Source organism: Neoarius graeffei, chromosome 3 (genome assembly GCF_027579695.1).
Source record: "Neoarius graeffei isolate fNeoGra1 chromosome 3, fNeoGra1.pri, whole genome shotgun sequence".
Classification (NCBI taxonomy): domain Eukaryota; kingdom Metazoa; phylum Chordata; class Actinopteri; order Siluriformes; family Ariidae; genus Neoarius; species Neoarius graeffei.
The window spans coordinates 98,806,200-98,820,608 of record NC_083571.1 but is presented as its reverse complement, the minus strand read 5'-3'; the positions used below and the strand labels follow the sequence as shown (position 1 = coordinate 98,820,608).

At 42.2% G+C, this 14,409-nt stretch overlaps 1 protein-coding gene across 3 annotated transcripts in view; it reads left to right on the top strand.

Moving 5' to 3' along the window:
* Nucleotides 1–14,409, top strand: part of LOC132883759 (kelch-like protein 29) — a 493,942-nt gene that overhangs the window by 181,564 nt on the left and 297,969 nt on the right. The window lies entirely within an intron of this gene.

The window sequence follows — 14,409 nt, the reverse complement described above, 5'->3', positions numbered from 1 at the left end:
AACAATATCAGTTTTTTGAGATTTGTAAATTATTGCATTCTGTTTTTATTTACAATTTGTACTTTGTCCCAACTTTTTTGGAATCGGGGTTCTAAAATTGAAGATAAAGCTAAAAAATGAAATTAAAAGATACAATTTGTGCAGTGTTAGTACTGTGTGTGTGTGTGTGTGTGTGTGTGTGTGTGTGTGTGTGTGTGTGTGTGTGTGTGTACACACATACTGTATATAAAATCATCAATGAGAAGAGTGCAGAAGTAGGACGAGAACTTAACATCAACAAAACGCTCACCATGCTTATCTAAAAAAAAAAAAAACACAGGAATTGCCAACATGCAAGATTAAGTTGAAGATTTCCATATTACAACAAGTCAACAGTTTTAAGTACCTTGGTGCCAGTATTTGCAACAATGGAGGATCATTAAAAGAGATTAAAATTAGAATTGCACAAGCGAAAAAGGCTTTCATGGATGTGGACAAGATTTTAACCAACAGGAACATCAGCTTCAAGGTCAGAAAGAGAGTGTTGGATTGTTACATCTTGCCAATTTTGAGATACGGGAGTGCAGCATGGACAATGAACACGGCAGCAGTTAACAGCATTAACGCAGCAGAAATTTGTTTTTTCAGAAAAATGTGAAAGATATCTTACACCGCAAGAATAACAAGTTAAGAAGAGCTGGCGAAGAAAGATGTCTCTGCACTAACATCAGAAGGGAGCAAGCAAAATTCTTTGGACATGTGATGGGACGAGGAGGGCTCGAAAATCTTGTAACCGCCGGAAAGATTGATGGTAGAAGAAGTAGAGGAAGACAGCGTGAGAAATATCTGGACAGCATGTAGAAACGGCTACAAAGAAGTCCTTTTGAAATAATCCATCGAATGAGTAACAAAGATGAATGGAGGACCATGATTGCCTACGCTGGAGGGCATGGCACCTATATATATATATATATATATATATATATATCTCATCTCATCTCATTATCTCTAGCCGCTTTATCCTTCTACAGGGTCGCAGGCAAGCTGGAGCCTATCCCAGCTGACTACGGGCGAAAGGCGGGGTACACCCTGGACAAGTCGCCAGGTCATCACAGGGCTGACACATAGACACAGACAACCATTCACACTCACATTCACACCTACGGTCAATTTAGAGTCACCAGTTAACCTAACCTGCATGTCTTTGGACTGTGGGGGAAACCGGAGCACCCGGAGGAAACCCACGCGGACACGGGGAGAACATGCAAACTCCACACAGAAAGGCCCTCGCCGGCCACGGGGCTCGAACCCGGACCTTCTTGCTGTGAGGCGACAGCGCTAACCACTACACCACCGTGCCGCCCTATATAATTTTTTATATATATATATATATATATAAAAAACAATTTCACAAAGTCACTTATCTGTCATCAGAATATTGATTGATTTATTTATAAGATTTGATCATGAGAGCAAATATTTTAGTCATTTTGAGAGATCCATCCATTATCTGTAGCCACTTATCCTGTTCGACAAGTTCGCGGGCAAGCTGGAGCCTATCCCAGCTGACTATGGGCGAGAGGCACGGTACACCCTGGACAAGTCACCAGATCATCACAGGGCCAACACAAACAACCATTCACACTCACACCTACGGTCAATTTAGAGCCACCAATTAGCCTAACCTGCATGTCTTTGGACTGTGGGGGAAACCGGAGCACCCGGAGGAAACCCACGCGGACACGGGGAGAACATGCAAACTCCGCACAGAAAGGCCCTCACCGGCCCCTGGAATCGAACCCAGGACCTTCTTGCTGTGAGACAACAGCGCTAACCACCACACGACCGTGCCGCCCCATTTTGAGAGATTATCTATTATATTATTCATTTTAACTAATGCCCAGAATGCATTGCGGGTGTAGTCTTTTTTTATATTTTCACATTTATTGTCCAAGATTTGCATTCTTGTGCCGAAATCATTCAAGTTCATTGTTATTTCTAAAAAGAAGACATTATTTCCTCACACTGGCTAGGCATAAGCTTGAATAGCTCATTTTTACGCCTCTTGAGTTTCCCTTGCTTTTTCAGCCAGCGCCCACTGGTTTTTCTCATAATACTCTCTTTTCTTCGAGTTCTTTTTTCCTTTTGTTTTTTTTCTCCAAATCGCTATTGAATTCGTAGAATCTTCCATTATGATATTGTTGTTTCGCAAGCGAAGCATGAAAAGTCACACTATTTTTGCTAGTCACACAGCGTTTAGCAAGGCTGTTCGTGATATCTACTGTTATTAGGGCTACTATTATATTAGCCCCCCTCTAACAGTTCATCAAAGACCTTCACACGAAGAAGAAATGGCCGCAAAGTGAGCGGAGAAGAAGTAAGTTCGAATCTTTTTGTTTACCACACTCGCTTGCTTTGTAAACTAATACTGCCAAAGCAGTTCACAGACATCGTTGATCGAAATATGAGTTTGGGGTTTCAGAAAATGTGTAACTTTGGGAGCTGTTTACGATGGAATCAAGAAGATTTGGTACCAAAAGAACATTTGGGATACGAGAATGACAGTTCAAGCCTTGCTGTTGTTAAGGTGCATTGTACGCGATCCCAAGAAAGCATTTTTTCAAAGCAAGTTTTCCTGCAATTTTTATCTGCATAAATGTGTTCGGGGTTGAGAATTCGGTGTAATTTTGGAATTGCTATTAGAAGTAGAAAGCTGAAAATTCGCAGACAGTAAGTAAATCGTATGAGAACTCTTGTGTATTTTTTTGGAAGAGAACTTTAGCTTGTATGAAGTCAAAACTTCATCTCATCTCATTATCTCTAGCCGCTTTATCCTGTTCTACAGGGTCGCAGGCAAGCTGGAGCCTATCCCAGCTGACTACAGGCAAAAGGCGGGGTACACCCTGGACAAGTCGCCAGGTCATCACAGGGCTGACACATAGACACAGACAACCATTCACACTCACATTCACACCTACGGTCAATTTAGAGTCACCAGTTAACCTAACCTGCATGTCTTTGGACTGTGGGGGAAACCGGAGCACCCGGAGGAAACCCACGCGGACACGGGGAGAACATGCAAACTCCACACAGAAAGGCCCTCGCCAGCCACGGGGCTCGAACCCGGACCTTCTTGCTGTGAGGCGACAGCGCTAACCACTACACCACCATGCCGCCTGAAGTTAAAACTTAGTGATTTATTTTATGTATGAGTATAATTAAAAAACAGCGTTACATAATGCGTTTTGTTATTTTGCTTGAAATCTTTTGTTCTTGAGTTCCATATTCTCCAGTTTCGGTCTATATTGTTGGCAGAATAGTCAGAGTGTAAAATTCATTCAAAAATTGAAGAAAATTGATGAATTTTTTAAAAAATAGCGAACAGAAGTTCTGTTGGTGAGCGGCTTTCATGTTACGCGTTTGTGGCAGTTCGTAAGAGTGGAAGGAGCACAGAAGACGGCAGGACAGAACTAAGTTTTGAAATCCTTTTTATTTTACACACTTTTCAGTGGTCTCTCAGCAACACACAGACAGACACTCGTGCACACACACATCTGGTGTCTGGTTCGGGAGAGAGCCCTCCTCTGCTCTCGCTCTCTCCTTAAATAGGGCGCGGTCACTGGGGAAGACACACAAACACACGTTAATTAACATCAGGTGCAGTGATTCTGCCACTTACCTTCCCTGACTCCACCCTCCGGTCACAGACCGACGCTTGACCACGCCCCCGCTGCCACAGCGTTACATCGGAATTTAGCTCAAATTTCCAAATACTAAAATCGCTAAAAAAATACACGTTGGTTGTATTCCTGTGGTTTTTGGTGTGGAAGTAGTTTTCCCTTCTAGTAACCTGTGTGAGCAGTACTGATTTTATTGCCCTCTTCGTTGTTACGTATTTTAACTAGAAAAGCACTCAGAGAGCGCAGACCTCCGCCAAGAATCCTTTAAAAAAATCCGGGATCCAGAAGGTGATCCGGATCACCGCCAAAATTTAATGGATTGTTACTTGTGCCCGGTCGCACTTCTGGAAAAAATTTCAGAGCAATCCGTTCATTACTTTTTCCGTAATGTTGCTAACAGACAAACAAACCAACATTACCGAAAACATAACCTCCTTGGCGGAGGTAATAATATATACATGGGATACATCTTGTATCCCTGGATCCTGCAACTGATTATATGGAGATGTGTGTGTGTGTGTGTGTGTGTGTGTGTGTGTGTGTGTGTGTGTGTTTTATATATATATATGAGAGAGAGAGGGATTATTTATTTAATTAATCATCACCGAGCTCCTGCTGTTTGCAGTGTTCCAAGTGCTGCTCGGAAGAGACTCAGCGTGGTGGCAAGAACTACATCAGAGTCAGTGTTTTGAGCCAAATGAAAATGTCACCAGCAATATCTTTGCAAACACAGTTGAGGACATAAAGTATTGCTTTATATAGGTCTTTACAGATGTGCCCCATGTGCTTCACTTGTCACAGCCCCCTGGTGAAGGAATGAAAAGATAAAGTGATGACAGAATACGGCAGCGGCATTGACAGAACTGCTGCAGCTTCCTGAGCATCTCAGCCCATCAGTGTCTCACTGTGCCTCCCTCAACCCATCCTCACTTCTTTGTTAACGTCCTTCACTTAGAGTGTATGACAGGCCTGGGAGTTGTGTGGGTGTGGGTGTATATGTGTATGCATGCAGACTTTTACTTTGGTTAATCAACCTGTGATTTTTTTTTTAAAAGTTGTTATAGCTCTCTCACTGTCTCCCTGGTCATGAACATGTGTGTGTGCGCGTGCGTGCTGAATATTGGTTCTAATCATTTAGCTGTCGTATCAGCACTCACCAGAAAACACCCTTAAAGGATATGGGACATGGATTTTTTTCTGGGTATAATTATGTATAAAGGACATAAGAAATGCCATCTAAATCACTGCAGGGCGTCAAAAATGTGAAAATCATCACATTATTCAACTTTTTTATACATCAGCGTAAAACAATGATTCGTTAATGAGCTAGGTGGTCACGTGACCCGTGACGTCACAAAAACTTTCCAAGGAGCCAGCGCTTGGGAATCTAATGTAAACAGGTTACCGAAATGGACACCATCGACAGTGATATTCCCGATGTTTCACAGAGACGTGAAGTTAGACCCTATCAATTCGAACCGATAGCTGGAAATTCATATGAACATGGATCTTGTCTTTACTCTGACGGGTCAGATGATTCTGAGAGAGAGTTCATTCAGTCCCCATGAAACTGAAAGCGGTCGGCTCGATAACACTTCCTGGTAAGTTAAAAACAATTCTGCTCAAAGGCTAATGATCTGTTGAAAGAAGTATTATTTTTGTATCATACATTGAAAGTTCATCATAGATCTAGCTAAAGTCCGTTGCAAGCTAGTTTTTTTTTTTGCTGATATTTTTCGAGATCGATTGAGATACAATGCTTCCAGAGTCCGAGATGAAAAAATTCAAAATGGCGAAACGAGTCAGAATTATGATAATCAATAATTGATACAGGGCGGCACGGTGGTGTAGTGGTTAGCGCTGTCGCCTCACAGCAAGAAGGTCCTGGGTTCGAGCCCCGGGGCCGGCGAGGGCCTTTCTGTGCGGAGTTTGCATGTTCTCCCTGTGTCCGCGTGGGTTTCCTCCGGGTGCTCCGGTTTCCCCCACAGTCCAAAGACATGCAGGTTAGGTTAACTGGTGACTCTAAATTGACCGTAGGTGTGAATGTGAGTGTGAATGGTTGTCTGTGTCTATGTGTCAGCCCTGTGATGACCTGGCGACTTGTCCAGGGTGTACCCCGCCTTTCGCCCGTAGTCAGCTGGGATAGGCTCCAGCTTGCCTGCAACCCTGTAGAAGGATAAAGCGGCTAGAGATAATGAGATGAGAATAATTGATACACCCAAAATTATAATACTAATCCTTACCGCATGAGGCCCATGGTAAAACCACACTTCCAGGAGGGGCTGCCGTCTGCCTCCCAAGCCGGCCGAGAGCGCTCCTCGTCGGGCAGGGCCAGGCGGGCGAATGCCCTGGTCCGTCCGCCCTGTCTAAAAAAATGGTACAACTCCGAGTGAAGGTATCAATGCGCTGCCGAAGCGCGCAGAAGGTGTTAGTACGCCTGTCATTATAGTGCGGACTTTCCATAGCATAGAAAATCGCTACGTTTCAATTTGTGTAACTGAACTTGTTTCATGTCACTGGTCATATAAACCTATGTAAACAGGAAAAACGTGGAAGAGTTTGGTCGCATCTGACTACAGCCCCAAAAAATACCATTGGCCATGCTGAGCCTAGCTACATTGCTAACAGGAGTGACAGCGCGTCTGACTGACTGGGAGGCCGCAATACACCATGATGTTCAATGTACGTTAAACACTCTAAAAACGAAACAATTTTCTTGTCATCCAAGACACAAAAACTATTTTGTCGCATTCGTCATCATCACGATTCACACTTCTCTTCCATATTCATCTACCCGCTTGTGCTGTACCCGAAAGTTTTTGTGACGTATGATCACGTGACAGCGGCTCTTCCGGTTATAAAATATGCATATCGGAGCTCGAGCAGAAATGCCATATAATCATCACGAATATAACGATTTTGCTGAATTTAATAGATAATTTTGTATTTGTTGATGCAATTATTTCATATTTTTAATGGAAAGAAACTGATATAGCGTGCATTTATGTTTCATGTCCCATGTCCTTTAAAGAACTTCAGGTAGAAAACAAAAATCAGAAACAGAAGAACACTTCTTCCATCTCCGCCCTCTCTTTAAAGAGCATTACAATACGCTGAGTGAAGTGACGGTCAGTGCTTTATTGGCAGCTCCTTGCTGTCTCCCTGTCTGTGATCGCTCTCAGCTTGGAAACATAATATATGTTGCACTCACCGGCTATTGCGGCCTATGGCTCCTGGCTTGTTCTGTGAATCAAAACAAGCGCTCACACTAAAGCTTAGAACTGTTTTTCCCCACAGTGTTTATTCGTATCATACATACATTATATTATAAATATGGTAAAACTGGGGCGGCACGGTGGTGTAGTGGTTAGCGCTGTCGCCTCACAGCAAGAAGGTCCTGGGTTCGAGCCCCGTGGCCGTCGAGGGCCTTTCTGTGCGGAGTTTGCATGTTCTCCCCGTGTCCGCGTGGGTTTCCTCCGGGTGCTCCGGTTTCCCCCACAGTCCAAAGACATGCAGGTTAGGTTAACTGGTGACTCTAAATTGAGCGTAGGTGTGAATGTGAGTGTGAATTGTTGTCTGTGTCTATGTGTCAGCCCTGTGATGACCTGGCGACTTGTCCAGGGTGTACCCTGCCTTTCGCCCATAGTCAGCTGGGATAGGCTCCAGCTTGCCTGCGACCCTGTAGAAGGATAAAGCGGCTTGAGATAATGTGATGTGTGATGTGATGTAAAACTGTGTAACGTCAGGCTTTCCTGAGCTGGCATTTGTATCTCTTTTCTCACTATTTCTTTTTTCAGTACACTACCGTTCAAAAGTTTGGGGTCACTTTGAAATGTCCTTATTTTTGAAAGAAAAGCACTGTTCTTTTCAATGAAGATCACTTTAAACTAATCAGAAATACAGGCCAAGTTTACATTAGACCGTATCTGTCTCGTTTTCTTCGCGGATGCACTGTCCGTTTACTTTAAAACGCCTGGAAACGCCGGGAAACGGGAATCCGCCAGGGTCCACGTATTCAATCCAGATCGTGTCTGGTCCGGTGCTGTGTAAACATTGAGAATACGCGGATACGCTGTGCTGAGCTCTAGCTGGTGTCGTCATTGGACAACGTCACTGTGACATCCACCTTCCTGATTCGCTGGCGTTGGTCATGTGACGCGACTGCTGAAAACCGGCGCGGACTTCCGCCTTGTATCACCTTTCATTAAAGAGTATAAAAGTATGAAAATACTGCAAATACTGATGCAAATACTGCCCATTGTGTAGTTATGATTGTCTTTAGGCTTGCCATCCTTCCACTTGCAAGTGGTAAGTGACGCGCATGCCCGATATGCACTGAGATCACACACACAGCGGCTCAGTCCCAAATCACTGCTCGTGCGCTATACTCGCGCGCTCTGTGAGCTGCGCAGGGCCGGAGTGCGCACCCTCCAGAGGGCACTCGCTGTTCAGGGCGGAGTGATTTGGAGCGCAGGATGCCTGCGGAGCCGAGCGTATCCGTGTATTGGCGTTGCTATGTGCACGCGAATCGTGTATTGGCGTTGCTGTGTGCACACTAATCGTTTTAAAAACGTTAATCTGATGATCTGCTGATACGGTCTAATGTAAACACCACCACACTCTATACATTGCTAATGTGGTAAATGACTATTCTAGCTGCAAATGTCTGGTTTTTGGTGCAATATCTCCATAGGTGTATAGAGGCCCATTTCCAGCAACTCTCACTCCAGTGTTCTAATGGTACAGTGTGTTTGCTCATTGCCTCAGAAGGCTAATGGATGATTAGAAAACCCTTGTACAATCATGTTAGCACAGCTGAAAACAGTTGAGCTCTTTCGAGAAGCTATAAAACTGACCTTCCTTTGAGCAGATTGAGTTTCTGGAGCATCACATTTGTGGGGTCGATTAAATGCTCAAAATGGCCAGAAAAATGTCTTGACTATATTTTCTATTCATTTTACAACTTATGGTGGTAAATAAAAGTGTGACTTTTCATGGAAAACACTAAATTGCCTGGGTGACCCCAAACTTTTGAACGGTAGTGTATGTCAGTCATGAGTAAAGTTAGAACAGGTCCAGTTAATCCCAAAAGTGAATAAAGAGAAAATCACATTTGTGCCCACTCAAAGACCTCGGTAATTATAAGCTAATCTACTTACGGACAAAATACAAGTTTACAGTAGGAAAGCAAGTTTTAAACATATTTAGACCGACTGCCTGTATTACTGCTGTGTTTGTTAAACTGGCTCATTACTTGACATTATTATTGCAGGCAGACAGCCAAGGCAAGGTTAAAAAATAGGCTAAATAAAATCTATTTCTCTGATTGTTTTGGTGAAATATATTTATGCTTTGATAAAGTAGAGATGTCAAAGATGAAATGCATAATTTTGGTCAAAACAGGATTTTTTTTTTCTAATTTTTAACTGTTTCCTAGCATTCCCATCTCTCTCTCTCTCTCTCTCTCTCACACACACACACACTGTATAAGGAAGACCTATACACTTGCTTATTTATGCAGTTACTCGATCAGCCAATCATGTGTCAGAAGCGCAGTGCAAAAAATCATGCAAATACAGTTCAAGAGCTTCAGGTTATATTCACATCAAACATCAGAATGGGGAAAATTGTGATCTCTGTGACTTTAACAATGGCATGTTTGTTGCTGCCAGATGAGTTTTTCGGGTTTGAGTATATCAGAAACTGCTGATCTGTTTTGATAACAGATCAATATATATATATATATATATATATATATATATATATATATATATATATATATATATATATGGGGTGGCACGGTGGTGTAGTGGTTAGCACTGTCGCCCCACAGCAAGAAGGTCTTGGGTTCGAGCTCAGCAGCCGGCGAGGGCCTTTCTGTGTGGAGTTTGCATGTTCTCCCCGTGTCTGCGTGGGTTTCCTCCGGGTGCTCCGGTTTCCCCTACAGTCCAAAGACATGCAGGTTAGGCTAATTGGTGGCTCTAAATTCACTGTAGGTGTGAATGTGAGCGTGAATGGTTGTGTGTCTCTGTGTCAGCCCTGCGATGACCTGGCAACTTGTCCAGAGTGTATCTCGCGTCTCGCCCATAGTCAGCTGGGATGGCCTCCAGCTTGCCTGCGACCCTGTAGAACAGGATAAGTGGCTACAGATAATGAATGGATATATACTATGAATGCCTCAAAACTGCCCCGTACATCACTGTGCATAGAACAATTTGAACATAGGATCTTCTGATTTGCATGTGAAAGCAGCATAAATACAACTGTATTTACAACCGCAATAATGCTGCCTCAATGCTAAGCATTAAACATTCAAGCTCAGAGTTCAGACCTAGCTCAGCTCCTGATGCTACTGTGCGCTACCAGTCTCATCGAGCTACACTCGAACAAGTGTTCAGATGCAAAAATGAGTAAATTTAACGGTGACAGATTAACCAATTCAATAGCTAAATGGATTGAAATGGACTTCAGGCCAGTTTCGGTGGTGGAGGACGGAGGCTTTACAGATTGCGTCCTTTTGACACAACTTACAAGCTGCCAATGAGAAATATAACTGTGTCCATATATATATAAAATATACACACATCCATCCATTATCCGTAACCACTTATCCTGTGCAGGGTCGCAGGCAAGCTGGAGCCTATCCCAGCGGACTATGGGCTCCAGGCGGGGTACACCCTGGACAAGTTGCCAGGTCATTGCCAGCATTCAAAATATTTGTGTGTGTGTGTGTCGCAAAAAATGCTACACAATAGTAATTTTGTATAGCAATTCCAAAATTTTGTGGAGCCCTTTTTTGTGGTTTCAACATATATATTAAGTAATAAATGTATGAGTGACAGAAAATAAAGACATGAGTCTTATGACAAGTTTACAACAATGTTTTATTGCAGTGAGCCTTTATATCAGTCTGCTAATATGCAAATTAATGATAGAACTAACACGGCAAGCTCTAAGACCCATTTTTGGTCATTACACATCACATTACTAGGAATGTCATCCATTTGAGTCTTCATTTTAAAGCTAATTTTGTGATCAAGACTTCTGAGTAATGTTAAAGGTTTTGGTGTACTTCTAAATTTCATGAATAATGCTGTTTATGCTTAAAAGTTATAATGCCCCAACGAAGTTAAAGGCGAAGTCCAACACCGTAATGGCTTATTTGATACAAAATATATAGTTTTAATTTGTGCAAATAAACTTCTTGGACATTCCATTTCAAATACTGGATTCTGTGTTTTCCATGCATTTACCACGATTGCGGAAAACCATCGTCTGTATATTATTATTATTTATTTATTTATCCATCCATCCATCCCCCCCGGACAATCAGCGACTGACTAACTTAGTTACCCTGGGAATGTTAGGTAATAAGAAATAAGGAAAGCTTATAATTTTCTTAGAGAAGTTGACCTACTTTTTGCATCATATTTCTGTGCGATACACTGGGGAAATTGATTAGCAATTCTTCAAAATTGGGGTGCATTTTGTGATGTGATACCAACTATCTTGAACGCTGGTCATATATATATATCCAGGGTTCTAACTAGACCAAAATATTAGCATAGTGGCACCAGTCATAATGGCTGGGGGTTCAGGGGCTGCCTTAGGCCCCTGAAAGCTCACAGGTTCTACTTGCTCAGAGATGCATTCTAGTGCATTTCCTGATACTTGCAGGCCTCCCTGAAATTCACTCGTTTTGGTAATATTAATAAAAAATAAAAATTGCTGTGATTGTTTATGATTGAAGACTTATTATAATTAATATTCAACTATATTAGTGACATATTTATGGAATAAGAATAAAATAACCAGTTGATGTTCACCAAGTTTCAACTTTATTTTCAGCTTCAGCCGTTCAATTACAATCCATGACTATCCAAATCTAACTCGTATCTATGCGGCGGTTTTTCATCAATTTGCCGGGGACCGGCATGTATTACGTGCATGGTGTATAAGTGCCTCTTAACACGGATGGCACTTTACTGCGAACACAGCGTAAGTGAGGAGGTAAACTGGACTAGCATGACCAGTGACAGTCTCCACACAGAACTACTCGGGCAGCAATGCACTGGGCGTTTACATGGACGGGGAGTGGAGTATGTCCGAATGTAGAACATTCGCATGGTGGTGCGCGGTCGCCGCTGCGTAAGGATAACAAGAGAAAATTAAACAAAAGACTGCATTTTCAAGATTGATAAGTCTTTTTATTAGTGTAGTGGCAAGTTTTACAGGTGTGTTGGCAATATTGTGGGCATAGCGGTAAGGAAACTTTGCGTATCGGCCCGATACGCTGAAAAGTTAGAACCCTGATTATATATGCAGTGGAACCTCCATATCTGTTATGGTTTTAATTGTCCGCAGTTTACTGCAGCCTGAAAATATTAAGCATAACCATCAGAATCCTGTTCGTTCAAGAGAGGCCACATTCACAACTTTTTATTACAGTATCTTGTTATACAGTAAGTGTTTTATTTTATTATTGGTTACTGTTGTTGGTGTCGTCATTGTGTGTAATTTATAAGTTAAACCTTATCACAGGTATCTGTGTACATGGAAAAACAAGTGTTATATAAGGCATTCCTGACTATTCATGGTTTTGGCTATCCACAGTAGCTCTTGGAATGTATTCCCAGTGGATATGGTGTTTCCACTGTACTAAGATTTGCATCAACACCTCTTTGGGCAGCATAATGAGAAATCCCATGACCAACTGCAAAATGCAAATTCAACACCACACCTTTTATCTCCTTAATTTGTCATGAAATAATGAAGAAACGGGCCATAACTGGCCATGAAACTTTTCAACAGTCATTTGTCCAAGTAGTTTTTAGCCTGTGAAAATGGAGGGACTTTGTATAAAATGGCTGTGTTTCCTGAACAGTTAGTGTGATATTTTTGTTAAATGCTTTAAATCAAAGCTGAAGGTTTACACTTCAATCACATCTTGATTGCTTCATTTTAAATCCATTGTAGTGGTGCACAGAGGCAAAATTACCAAAATTGTATCACTGTCAAAATACTTATGGACCTGACTGTATACACTGATCAGCCATAAAATTAAAAACACTGACAGGTGACAGTGGGATATATTAGGCAGCGAGAGAACAGTCAGATCTTGATGTGTTGGAAGCAAAAAAAAAAATGGGCAAGCGTAAAGATCTGAGCGACGTTGACAAGGGCCAAATAGTGATGGCTAGATGACTGGGTCTGAGTATCTCCAAAATGGCCATCTTGTGGGGTGTTCCTGGTATGCAGTGGTTAGTACCTATCAAAAGTGGTCCAAGGAAGGACAGCCGGTGAACCATGGTTTTGGCTATCCACAGTAGCTCTTGGAATGTATTCCCAGCGGATATGGTGTTTCCACTGTACTAAGATTTGCATCAACACCTCTTTGGGCAGCATAATGAGAAATCCCATGACCAACTGCAAATTCAACACCACACCTATGGCCATGAAACTTCTCAACAGTCATTTGTCCAAGTAGTTTTTAGCCTTTGAAAACGGAGAGACTTTGTATAAAATGGCTGTGTTTCCTGAACAGTTAGTGTGATATTTTCGTTAAATGCCTTAAATCAAAGCTGAAGGTTTACACTTCAATCATGGGTGTTGAAGGGTCTTTGATTCACATGGGGCACGAAGGCTAGCCCATATGGTCCAATCCTACAGAAGAGCTACTGTAGCACAAACTGGTGAAAAAAGTTAATGCTGGCTGAAACAGAAAGATGTCGGCATTAACTTTTTCAGCAGTTTGTGCTACAGTAGCTCTTCTGTGGGATTGGACCATATGGACTAGCCTTTGTGCCCCATGCGAATCAGTGAGCCTTGGCTGCCCATGACCCTGTCGCTGGTTCACCGGTTGTCCTTCCTTGGACCACTTTTGGTAGGTACTAACCACTGCATACCAGGAACACCCCACACGATGTGCCATTTTGGAGACGCTCAGACCCAGTTATCTAGCCATCACAATTTGGCCCTTGTCAAAGTCGCTCAGATCCTTACGCTTGGCCATTTTTCCTGCTTCCAACACATCAACTTTGACAACTGACTGTTCTCTTGCTGTTGTTACAGGTGCCATTGTAACAACATGATCAGTCATTCGCTTTACCTGTCAGTGTTCTGAATTTTATGTCTGATCGGTGTATAAACACTGTATATACACAGAGGAAAGCCATAACGAGCCCTATGAACAATAGCATCTGCATTAACTGAGCAAAATCCACCACAAATTAATCTGGTCAATGCAGTGGCACTCATGAATAATGAATAAGTAGTTTGTAGTAAGAAATGTAATTATTAGAAGGAAGTCATTCTTATTATGAGGAATAATTGGAGGAGGTAGTCACAAAATACGGCCTGGCTGATGGAAGCCTTTTTGCTGTCCGGTTAATGAAAATGGCCTTTTTCTTTTCATGCAGAAAATCCACCTATTTTCCTCTTTGATAATTCTCAATGATGGTGCACCAATCTTCTGTTAATAGTGCATCCATTCTCTATAAACAAAAAAAAAGGGTCTTCACTGTATTTTACTACTTCCAAACCGTGCTTGTTTATTTTAAAAAAATGGCTTCTTATCTATTCCAACACATTTGAGTCATTGGAGAATAGACACACCACTACACAATACCACCACAGCAGATTATTCCATCACGTATACCAATGCAACTGGCTTCCCAATATTATACACATGGCTATAATGCAATAAATCCTGATTTTTGTTGTGTAGTACGAGAATAGCCAACACCGCCTC